Raw genomic sequence first — 12,388 nt, forward strand, 5'->3', positions numbered from 1 at the left:
CCATATCTGAAGGAGTTTCAATGGAAAATAAGTCAGCTAGTCAGCAAGTAATCTTGTGAACAATCCCTCATGAAATGATTTTTGGAAATCTTCTTAATGGATTTTTTCTTACATGTAAGTGACAGTATGTTCTTCTGTTCTTAGCTGATAGCAACACTAGAAAAAAAAACAGGAACATGACAAAAATGAAAGGATTTACATGATCTCGTGACACATCAACACCTTGAGGTCAGGAAATAGACCTGAGGAAAGTAGTTGACTGGTCAAAGACACAGTTTCTGTAATTTATCACTTGCCGTTCTTTGTTGTTTCTCTGACCTGAGAAAAAAAGGTTTTCTGTTTCATTCTACTTGCTCTACCTCTAAATGGGGACAGGATAGCTTAATTTACAGTTCTTCACAAACTGTCTAAGTGAGTATAAGAGTGTTGAGAGGGAAAATATTTCACTGTCTGCTAGTGGCTTAACTAGTCAACACCAACCACGACAGCCTCAAATCAGTGCAGAACAAATACATATGCCATGCAAGCTGAGGATGTACTAGAATAATAATGGGACCTGAATCAGTTATCTTTTCTTCAGGCTTTTCTCACACAAGGGCCCATATGCAATTAACTTTTTCATCTGAGTTATCTCCTAGGAGATAATTTTCAGCACTAAATTTTTAGCACTTTACCATTGAAAAAGTACCCAAAAGTTGGTGAAAAAGTACTATTACATTTATTTTGAGTATTTTAAGACATTTTATGATAGGTTGTGAAAATATCACCTAGGTGAAAACTCAAGAGAAAAAGTTAATTGCATATGGGCCAAGATGTTTACTCATCTTATCAGAAAAATACATTTTAAGTACCCAGCAAAAAAGTACTAAAAACTAATTAAAGCGGACCCAAACCAAACATTTTTTAATTAAAAATATTTAGTTGCACCACTCTGACACATACAAAGATAAATAAACACTCTTTCAAACCTATGATCATTTCAGTGCATGCTTTTCACCCTTCTCTTTTCATAGCTAAGGTTATACTGGGGGCAGCCATTAGCAATTCCTCCATTGCAGGACACCATCTACTCCACCAGTGTGCCGGAAAAATCCTGGCAATTTGAAAGAAAGGGAGGGGTTCCTCCAATAAATGTAAAATACTTTGTATTTGTCATCATGCAGCTGAAAAAAGGCTGCAATTTATTAATATAATTTAGAAAATAGATTTTATTTCTGAAATCTTGTATTTTTAATTTGGGTCCACTTTAAGTAAAGTAACATAAAAAAAAGTAAATTTGGGACAACCTGTTTTGGGTGTTTTTGCTTTCTGGCAACTGAAAATATGTTTTCTCAATAAGGCTACGTTCACAGTGGTGCGTTGTGGTGTGACTTTAACGCAGAAAGTCATACTAAGTCTATGCAATGTTCAGAGTGCATGCTTTGCATTGGAATCCATGCAGTGCATTACTACATAATGTGTGCTTTAAGAGAGGCAGTGAAACGTACTTTTCATTGAGCGTACACTTCACTGTATGCAACGTAAAAGTCGCATAACATGTAGACTTAGTGCAACTTTTTGGTTCCATTGAGTTTCTGTTTTTTACAGGCAACTTCCTCTGTGAATCAGTGGTGTAGCTAAGGAGCTGTGAGCCCTGATGCAAGTTTTACATTGGGCCCCCCATGCACTCTATATATAACAATTGATATGGTGCACCAAAACCTGCCAAGGACAACCACAGTGTCAGAGGTGCAAGAAGGGGATGGGGAACAGCTTGTTAATGATTACTACTATGCAACGTATATAGAGAAGTGGTTATTATGAGCACAGGACCAACAGAAAGCTAATACTGCAGTTGAAGGAAGGCCCCTCGAGGCCCCTCTGGCCCAAGGGCCCCGATGTGGTCGCAACCTTTGCATCCCTTATTGCTATGTCCCTGCTGTGAATGTAGCCTCAGTCTCCTTTGAGAGAAAGAAAACTGAATCAGGGCCATTTACTATACATAAGAAGAAAGCAAGCATTATTGGTGTTGAACTGAGAAGCTAAATATTTTCAGATCTTAAGAACATAATAAAACAACTAACATCGCAAAATGCTGTTATTATATCAAGAACCAATCTTTTTTTCTCTGTGCAAATTAATTACATTTGTCACATGCAATTTCTTTTGTCTTAACTAAGTGTTTACTTTAGGAACAAAACAAAACAAAAAAGAATTCCTTTTTAAGACAGATTGGGATCCAATATCCAACTTTATTGTCAAACAAAGTGCCGGGATTACTCCTTTAAAGTGAGTGGACCCTCCGGGGCTCAGGTTAGAACCAGTGGAGCGCTCATTATTCGCAGGGAGCGGGCGTAAGTTAATAACGCTCGCTATACTGTACTACCCACAGCATAGCATGCTCTGAGTGCCCACTCCCCTAACTAAACCTGATTACGCACGCTACACTGCCACTAGCGCGCGTAGCGTGCAAGCAATGACAATTAAGTTGCGCTGATTAAATAATGCAAGTAACAGAAGCAACAAGAGTGCTAATTTATACTTGTTGGGGATTCCTCCAGCCCCATTAGTACCGTGATCTCCCTCACCTTCCTCCTCGGCCCCTCCGTTATGCCGGTATAACTGCCGGTAACCTGCGCATGCGCGGCTTGGCCGCGCGCACCCCTTGTGCTCACTTCCGACCCTGGACTGTTCTGCACCTGCGCAGTAGTACATCACAGGTGCAGAACGCTCCAGGGTATGGGGGCGCAGCTGAGTCGCGCATGCGCAGAAGCTCTCGATTTGCGGCAACTGACCGGATTACCGGGAGTCATACCACCCGAACAGAGGGGCTGAAGAGGACGGTGAGGGAAACCACAATGCTTATGGGGCTAGTTGAAGCCCCATATAAATTAGTGCTAGTGTACTATCTCTGGTACATTTTAAGATTTTTTTCAAGTCTGTTAAATAATATGCTCATAAAATCTCATAATCCAGGTCTTGGTCTATATCCTATCTAATAATTTCCCTGTGTCCCTGCATCATCCTGTCCCTGTCCTGTGTCCGTGTGTTGTGATACTGTGCATGTGCAGGACGGACAGCTGTTGGGAAAGGAGGACAGGGCCAGGGAGCTTGGAGGACGGCTGCGCGTGTGTGCGCGGCGGATGGGTGCGCTCGCGGACTGATGCACACATGCGCACTGACTGGGGGTAGCAGCGTGAAAAGAGCTAGAGCCCGTTTTTAAACGGGCTTAGGTCAACTAGTTGGTCTATAATTATAAAAGTGTAGATTATCTTTGTTAGGTTTTAGGGTGATAGTTATGTTAGCTTCCAGGAATTCTTACAGGATTTTTTTTTATCTTTCAAGATGGCGGTATAGAACCTCTGGAGGTAGGGAACTAAGACACATTATTATTATTAGTGATTTATAAAGCGCCAACATATTCTGTGGTGCTGTACATAGTAGGAAGACAAACAAGGGGTACATAATGATACAGACAATGACATACATAAAAATATGGACACTGGTACAAAATGCAGAAATGGTGGTTACAATGACAGATGTAACATGATGAATCAAATGTATACGCAAGCTATGAAATGAACAACAAAATTAAGACACAAAAGGGTGAGAGAGCCCAGCCCTTGTGAGCTTACAATCTAAAGACATATTTAAATTGCTTATAAGATACAGCCATATAACCGTCAGGGCCCGGAGCTTTATTAGCATTTAGATTTTTAATGGTTAAAGCTATTTATTCCTGTTCAATGAGGCTGATTAATGTGTTAACACAATCTTGCCTCAGTCTAGGAGGCTGACATTTGTCTAAAACTCAATTTTGATGAAGTATACAGTAAGGCTGTTAGCTTAATTTCAAAACTTCATTTGTTACTCAAATATTTTTCGACAGTATGTAATAAAATTAATGTGTCTAAATTCATTATGATAATGGTCCATGCCATTATACTCACCTAGTGCTTAAAGTGGATCCGAGGTGAACTTTTACATATTGCATAATTGTGTTCCTTTCCTATTGTTTATAGGGAATTCCTCAAGCCAAATACTTTTTTGTTTTTGTTTTAATACTCTAATTCCCTATAAACTAAAAAAGCCACGCCCACAGGTTTTCAGAGAGCCAAGGCAGTAGCAAGGGCTCATGGGAGCTCAGTCTGGGCAGGAGGAGGGGGAGGTGTTACTAGCCATTGATTGCAGAGGCAGAGGGAAGGAGGGAGGAGGAGAGGGGATTGGGCTGATGGCTCAAGATACAGATAAGCCTGCCTCTGTGTAATGTTTACAAACAACATGGTTGCTGTCGTATCACAGGAATAAATAATCATACTCTATTAAAACTGTTTGCAGCTAGATTTGCTGTGTAAACCATCTAAACTTTAGGTAACATATATAGACAAGTTACTTGTTATAGTTAGTTTTTCATCTCGGATCCGCTTTAAACATCGGGGTGGGGGATCCTAGACAAGTAATGAGTTGTGCTTAAAGAAAGCACCTGGTCCGCAAAGGGAATGTTTACCTGCTTGTTTACACAACTTTAAAATTTACTGTGCACTTATTGTTTATCTGTATTGCCAGGTTGCTAAGTATAAGTAAAATATCAATTAATACAGCTCAAGGATAATTTATATGTCCAGGAGAGCAGCTTACTGATAAAGTCTTCAAGCAAAGACAAACAAAAGCAGAGCATGACATCACACAGAGATGGTGGACAAGCAAGCGTATCCTATTGCAGTCTGAATTTTAACAATAAATCTCCTAAAAATGTCTCCTATTAATAAATCATTTAAACGCTTCAACTATGTAGGTCTCAAGGGTTTAGTTATCATTTAAAAGCATAATTCCAGTGTCTCATTGCTGACTTAGTGGATTAAAATCCAAATAATCTGAGGATTCAGAAAAGCTTGTAGTGAGTGAGGTGAAGAAACAATATTTAAAGAAAGGAAAGAAAATGGTGACAGAACATTAGCTTTATCAAAATATCATGAGTGGAGACATAATATACGGTAGTCATCAGCTGCTCGACCAGCAAAGACAGTTACTGTTTCATCTAACTCCTCTCATTCTGTTGAAATCCTCCCCTTTTCCCATTGTGTCTTGATGAGCACAAATCTGCTAGTTCTGTTTAAACCTTAAACCTGCTGGCCTTTTGTTCATCTCTTCTGTCACCATATAATTAGTGTCAATTAATTTGGCTAGCATGGATCTAAGCTAAAAAAAACCTTTACAATATTACTAAAGAATACATCGTTAGCCATTGTGTATGGCTCTTTTCTTACAGACTGCTTTGTAAAAAAAACAGCAAATATCCATTCTCATTTGTTGTCACATTAGGGCATTAAAAGCAAGCAATGTTGTTACAGGTCCTGTCATATTAAATGTCTTCTTATGTACAATGGTTGATTTAGCCAGATGTCTACATTTTAAGTGGTAACTTGGTTTAAACTAAGACTAATTCAGTATGTTTAAGAGCAACAACAAATGTATATTTCAGAAGCTGGCTACTTTACTCAGTTCACTCTGGTTAGATAAATTGAGAAGTTGCTTTCTAGAGCTGTCAGTTTAAATCTAATTTCAGATTCATTCAATTTCAAAATAAACAGTGCCTAATGACATATCTGAGAAATGTAGCAGACAATTTAGCAGATTTGTTTGTACCATCTGTTAACATAGATGTATAGAAGGGGCGGATGCACTCCAAACAGTAGTCAATTGATGTACCCAGACCTAACCACTAGCATGCTGGACATGTATCAATGTTCAGTGAAGAAGGGTCAGCACAATCAGATCAATGTAATTTTGCTTTTATTTAATCAGAATGATCAAGCATAAAAACAATGACATTTTGGGTCATTCTGCCCCTTTATCAAACTGTACTGTTGCTCAGAAAATAAATAGCAACATACTAAGTATTTATCATCAGTGATATGAACAACCAGTCATCAAAAAGTGGTAAGAGCCTACTACAGGTAAGGCTACAAAAAAATTAAAGTGCGCATCTCAGAGCGAGATTCAGCAACAGCAGATGAATATCTCCCAGCCAGAGTCATGTCTAGTAGTGTACTGTACTGTAAATTCAACCTTTCCTGTAAGACATGTTCTATATTTTTAAGTTAGAATTACTGACAATCAATCAGATGAAGGCGAGCCAAAATAGACCCGATGGGAAACTGCATTATGCAGTTTCAGAACTAAATCCAAAAATCCCACCTGGTAAGTTGTGCTGACATCAGGGGCGTAGGAATAGACCCTGCAGCCCCTGCAGTTGCAGGGGGGCCCCTAGCAAGTCAGGGGCCCGGAGGAGGAAAGGCTGTCACCACCGGCGTACCTACCGGGGATGCGACTCTCTCAGCCGCAGGGGGGCCCGGCCGCCCCGGGGCTGCTCTGGGGCCCGCTCACTGTCCGTGGGGGGAGCGCTGCTCTGGACCCCCCAGCAAGGTGCTCAACTGGCCGCAGCGTCTAATAGACGCTGCGCCAGTTCATTCCCCGCAGCCCCGCTTCAGCAGCCTGCATAGTCTCCGGCAGGCAGAGCAGGGCTACGGCAAGATGGCCGCCGAAGAAGCCCTGCACTGGAGACTATTTGTGTCTCTAGTACAGGGCTTCGGCAGCCATCTTGCCGTAGCCCTGCACTCTGCCTGTCAGCGCGGGAGATGTGCTGCAGGAGGACTCGGGGAGCTGCGAGCCAGATGCCGGGAGAGGAGAAGACTTCTGTCAGGTAAGTGAATTGTTTTTTTTTCACAGGTGCATTTTTTTTTCTAGTGTCTGCTGCCCACATTATGATTTTCTGGTCACTGCTGCCCACATTGTGATTTTCAGGTGTCTGCTGCCCACATTATGATTTTCTGGTGTCTGCTGCCCACATTACGATTTTCTGGTCACTGCTGCCCACATTGCGATTTTCTGGTGACTGCTGCCAGGGGCGTAACTAGAAATCACTGGGCCCCCCTGCGAATATTTGGATGGGGCCCCCCCATAGGTGCCAAATAATCGTAATGGGGCAGCGTTTCACTGTAAATTAATTGTAAAGTGGGCAGCATTTTACCAGACAATCGTAATGTGGGCCAGAAAATCGTAATGTGGGCAGAGTTCACCAGAAAATCGTAATGTGGGCACCAGTCACCAGAAAATAGTAACGTGAGCAGCAGTCACCAGAAAATTGTAACGTGGGCAGCATTCACCAGACAATCGTAATGTGGGCAGCGTTCACCAGAATATCGTAATGTGGGACAGAAAATCGTAATGTGGGCAGAGTTCACCAGAAAATTTTAACATGGACAGCATTCACCAGACAATCGTAACTTGGGCAGTGTTCACCAGAAAATCGTAATATGGGCCAGAAAATCGTAATGTGGGCAGCGTTCACCAGAAAATCGTAACGTGGACAGCATTCACCAGACAATCGTAACGTGGGCAGTGTTCACCAGAAAATCGTAATGTGGGCCAGAAAATCGCAATGTGGGCAGCAGTCACCAGAAAATCGCCATGTGGGCAGCAGTCACCAGAAAATTGCAATGTGGGCATCAGTCACCAGAAAATCCTAATGTGGGCAGCAGTCACCAGAATATCGTAATGTGGGCAGCAGTCACCAGAAAATCCTAATGTGGGCAGCAGTCACCAGAAAATCCTAATGTGGGCAGCAGTCAGTCACCAGAATGTCGTAATGTGGGCAGCAGACACCAGAAAGTCGTAATGTGGGCAGCAGACACCAGAAAATCCTAATGTGGGCAGCAGTCACCAGAAAATCGCAATGTGGGCAGCAGTGACCAGAAAATCGTAATGTGGGAAGCAGACACCAGAAAATCATAATGTGGGCAGCAGACACCTGAAAATCACAATGTGGGCAGCAGTGACCAGAAAATCATAATGTGGGCAGCAGTGACCAGAAAATCATAATGTGGGCAGCAGACACTAGAAAAAAAAATGCACCTGTGAAAAAAAAACAATTCACTTACCTGACAGAAGTCTTCTCCTCTCCCGGCATCTGGCTCGCAGCTCCCCGAGTCCTCCTGCAGCACATCTCCCGCGCTGACAGGCAGAGTGCAGGGCTACGGCAAGATGGCTGCCGAAGCCCTGTACTAGAGACACAAATAGTCTCCAGTGCAGGGCTTCTTCGGCGGCCATCTTGCCGTAGCCCTGCTCTGCCTGCCGGAGACTATGCAGGCTGCTGGAGCGGAGCTACGGGGAATGAACTGGCGCAGCGTCTATTAGACGCTGCGGCCAGTTGAGCACCTTGCTGGGGGGTCCAGAGCAGCGCTCCCCCCACGGACAGTGAGCGGGCCCCAGAGCAGCCCCGGGGCGGCCGGGCCCCCCTGCGGCTGAGAGAGTCGCATCCCCGGTAGGTACGCCGGTGGTGACAGAATTTCCTCCTCCGGGCCCCTGACTTGCTAGGGGCCCCCCTGCAACTGCAGGGGCTGCAGGGTCTATTCCTACGACCCTGACTGCTGCCCACATTAGGATTTTCTGGTGTCTGCTGCCCACATTACGACTTTCTGGTGTCTGCTGCCCACATTACGACATTCTGGTGACTGACTGCTGCCCACATTAGGATTTTCTGGTGACTGCTGCCCACATTAGGATTTTCTGGTGACTGCTGCCCACATTACGATATTCTGGTGACTGCTGCCCACATTAGGATTTTCTGGTGACTGATGCCCACATTGCAATTTTCTGGTGACTGCTGCCCACATGGCGATTTTCTGGTGACTGCTGCCCACATTGCGATTTTCTGGCCCACATTACGATTTTCTGGTGAACACTGCCCACGTTACGATTGTCTGGTGAATGCTGTCCACGTTACGATTTTCTGGTGAACGCTGCCCACATTACGATTTTCTGGCCCATATTACGATTTTCTGGTGAACACTGCCCAAGTTACGATTGTCTGGTGAATGCTGTCCATGTTACAATTTTCTGGTGAACTCTGCCCACATTACGATTTTCTGTCCCACATTACGATATTCTGGTGAACGCTGCCCACATTACGATTGTCTGGTGAATGCTGCCCACGTTACAATTTTCTGGTGACTGCTGCTCACGTTACTATTTTCTGGTGACTGGTGCCCACATTACGATTTTCTGGTGAACTCTGCCCACATTACGATTTTCTGGCCCACATTACGATTGTCTGGTAAAATGCTGCCCACTTTACAATTAATTTACAGTGAAACGCTGCCCCATTACGATTATTTGGCACCTATGGGGGGGCCCCATCCAAATATTCGCAGGGGGGCCCAGTGATTTCTAGTTACGCCCCTGGCTGACATAATGATAATGGTTAGCTAGAGATATACAAATAGGATCTTTCCCTGTCGACCGTTTGAATCATAGTACATTGCAGTTCCTGGGATGCTCTCTTTATTGATTACCTTTTTGCTGTTTTTATGGTAATTATTTAGTAGCCTGCCACTATTGCAGTACTGCTTTTGGTAAATCTTTAAGGAGATTTAGCTACTTGCCTGGTTATACAAAATTTGTGACTTAGTCTGAAAAATAACTTACTGCACCTTGAAACTGATCTGGAAGAGTAAATTTGTTGCAGTGAGGTCCTCCAGTTGCTGCTTGGCAATTTGTCATGGTGGTCTGCCAGAAATATTTGATTTGTATTAAGCAGAGAATTGAATGTGGACACATACAGGCATGTAAACTAATTTCCAAAACATGGCGTTCTACCAATTCAATGATCCTATTTGTTCTGCTCAAGATACTGCTTCTACTAATCCCATGATCTCATTCCCTCCCATCTCATTCTCGTTTATAGCTAATGTAACTTTTTTCAATGCACTAGTATTTTTCCTCCACATTCTATCATGCACCCATAATGCCAGCCCAGTACTTTATTAACACCCCCTCAGTCTTTTTTAACTATGCCTCTTATGCCCCTTTAAAGGGAACCTAAACTGATAAGGATTTGGATTTTTCCTTTTAAAATAATACCAGTTGCCTGACTCTCCTGCTGATCCTGTGTCTCTTATACTTTCAGCCACAGCCCCTGAACAAGCATGCAGATCAGGTGCTCTGACTGAAGTCAGACTGGATTAGCTGCATGCTTGTTTCAGGTCTGTGATTCAGCCTCTACTGCTAAAGAGACCAGCCGGACTGCTATGCAACTGGTATTGTTTAAAAGGAAACATCCATTTCTCTCTCAGTTTAGGTTCCCTTTAACTATGCCTCCTTCTGCTCCAATCTGAACTAATATTTTTTGGGTGAATTAACCCAACGGTGTCATACTTTCTCTTAGCCCCTCTTACTATATGTCAGTGGAAGATCTTTTAGTGGTAGCCAATCCATCACAATCTTCTTCATTTTACTTGTCTCACAGAGTACTAAAATACACATTTCTTCAGCCTATTCTTTCCTGCAACTATGGCAATGGTATTGGCTAGCTTAAATCATTTCATTTGAGCATTGAATTTTATTAGCTCATTTGGCTTCCAATGTCACTCATATGCAAATTACAGCCACATTTAGCTCTCTAATTTTGATCTTCTTATTTAAAATTCTTGACTCTATCATTGTCTAAAAAGTGCTCTTTCATGTATTCTTGCTCTCTTTAACTAATTATGGACAAGATGGAACTAGTAACTTTCCACAGACAGAAACACAGATACACAATAAAAAAAAATGCTTAAAGGGCAACAATTTACTGCCTTATTTCATGCCTTTGCTAGGGAAAGTATAATTGTGCAACCAAGGAGAAAATTGGGCAGTAGAAAATATGGGAACTTGTGCATCTTATGATTAAAAATCAATTACATGTTTATGCCAGAACAGAGATGCAAATATCACCCAGGCCTAATGGTTAGATGACATTTGACACTTCACAGGAGTTATTTGGTGGTGAAATCACTGGGAACATACGTGGGATCCGTATCATCATCATCATCATCATAATCATCCTGCCCAGCATTGCTTGCCTCAAACTGCACCAACAGCAGGTTCTTCATAATCCTCCTCCTCACACGTTACGTCCATAGTGTCCCCTAACTCACACATATGAGGTGGTGTAACTTGCTTAGCGCCTTCATCTTGTTGTTGCAGTAGTGGCTGGGAATCAGTGATTTCACCACCACCATGTTGCTGAAAGAAGCAGGGGGAGCTCGTTGTCAGAAAAAGCTGGTGGCAGTGTCCGGTGCCATGTATTGCCACCTAACATGCCCTTCAACGTCAGCTGCTAAGGCCACCATAGTGCCATCACCCCAGGGGGCTCAGTGGTTTGGAAATTATTTAGTGTGTCTGCCTCAGATCGGAGAAAAGCCACCTGTTCTCTCTGCCTCCAAAAATTGAGCCGTGGAAAGGCCAACACTCATGTAGGGACAAGTGCCTTACGAAGGCACCTGGAGAAAAGGCACAAACTGCAATGGGAAGAGCACCTGAGGAAAAGCAGCACACAAAAGAAAAGCCACCCTCCTTCTCCTCTTCCTCTTCAGCCGCTTTCTCCCTTGCACCTTCATAGCCACCCTCCTCCACTCCACCTCTGACCTTGAGCAGTTCCTGCTCCTCTGCCCACAGCAGCCAGGTGTCCATGAAGGAAATTTTTGAGCGGAAGAAGCCAATTTCTGCCAGTCACCCCCTTGCTGACAGCTGGCATGGCGGAACTGTTAGCTCGCCAGCTGTTACCATACAAGCTGGTGGACTCTGAGGCCTTCCGTAAATTTGTGGCCATTGGGACACCGCAGTGGAAGATGCCAGGCCGCAATTATTTCTCTAAAAAGGCGATACCCAAACTGCACCTTAAAGTGGAGAGGCAAGTGGTGTCGTCTCTGGCACACAGCGTTGGATCAAGGGTCCACCTGACCACGGATGCCTGGTCTGCCAAGCACGGTCAGGGCCGCTACATTATTTACACAGCCCATTGGGTCAACCTGGTGACCGATGGCAAGCAGGAAGTACGTGGCTGTGCAGCGGACCAACTTGTGACACCTCCACGGCTTGCAGGCAGGCCTCCTCTCCAGCTACACAGCCCCATCTCCCCAGGGCCTATGCTGCATGCCAGGTACGACGGTGTGACGCCATCTTAGACATGTCTTGCCTCAAAGCGGAGAGTCACACTGGAGCAGCTCTCCTGGCTGCTCTTAAGAAACAGGTAGATCAGTGGCTGACCCCGCACCAGCTGGAGATTGGCAACGTGGTGTGTGACAACGGCAGCAATCTCATTTCCGCTTTGAATTTGGGAAAGCTGACACATGTACCCTGCATGGCACATGTGCTGAATCTAGTCATTCAAAGATTTGTGTCAAAGTACCCAGGCTTAGAGGACATCCTGAAGCAGGCCAGGAAGTTGTTTGGGCATTTCAGGCGGTCTTACACGGCCATGGCATGCTTTGCGGACATTCAGCTGAGAAACAACTTGCCGGTGAGACGCTTTATATGTGATAGCCCAACTCGCTGGAATTCGACCCTGGTCATGTTCTCTCACCTGCTA

This window comes from Hyperolius riggenbachi, chromosome 5 (assembly GCF_040937935.1).
Source record: "Hyperolius riggenbachi isolate aHypRig1 chromosome 5, aHypRig1.pri, whole genome shotgun sequence".
Lineage (NCBI taxonomy): Eukaryota > Metazoa > Chordata > Amphibia > Anura > Hyperoliidae > Hyperolius > Hyperolius riggenbachi.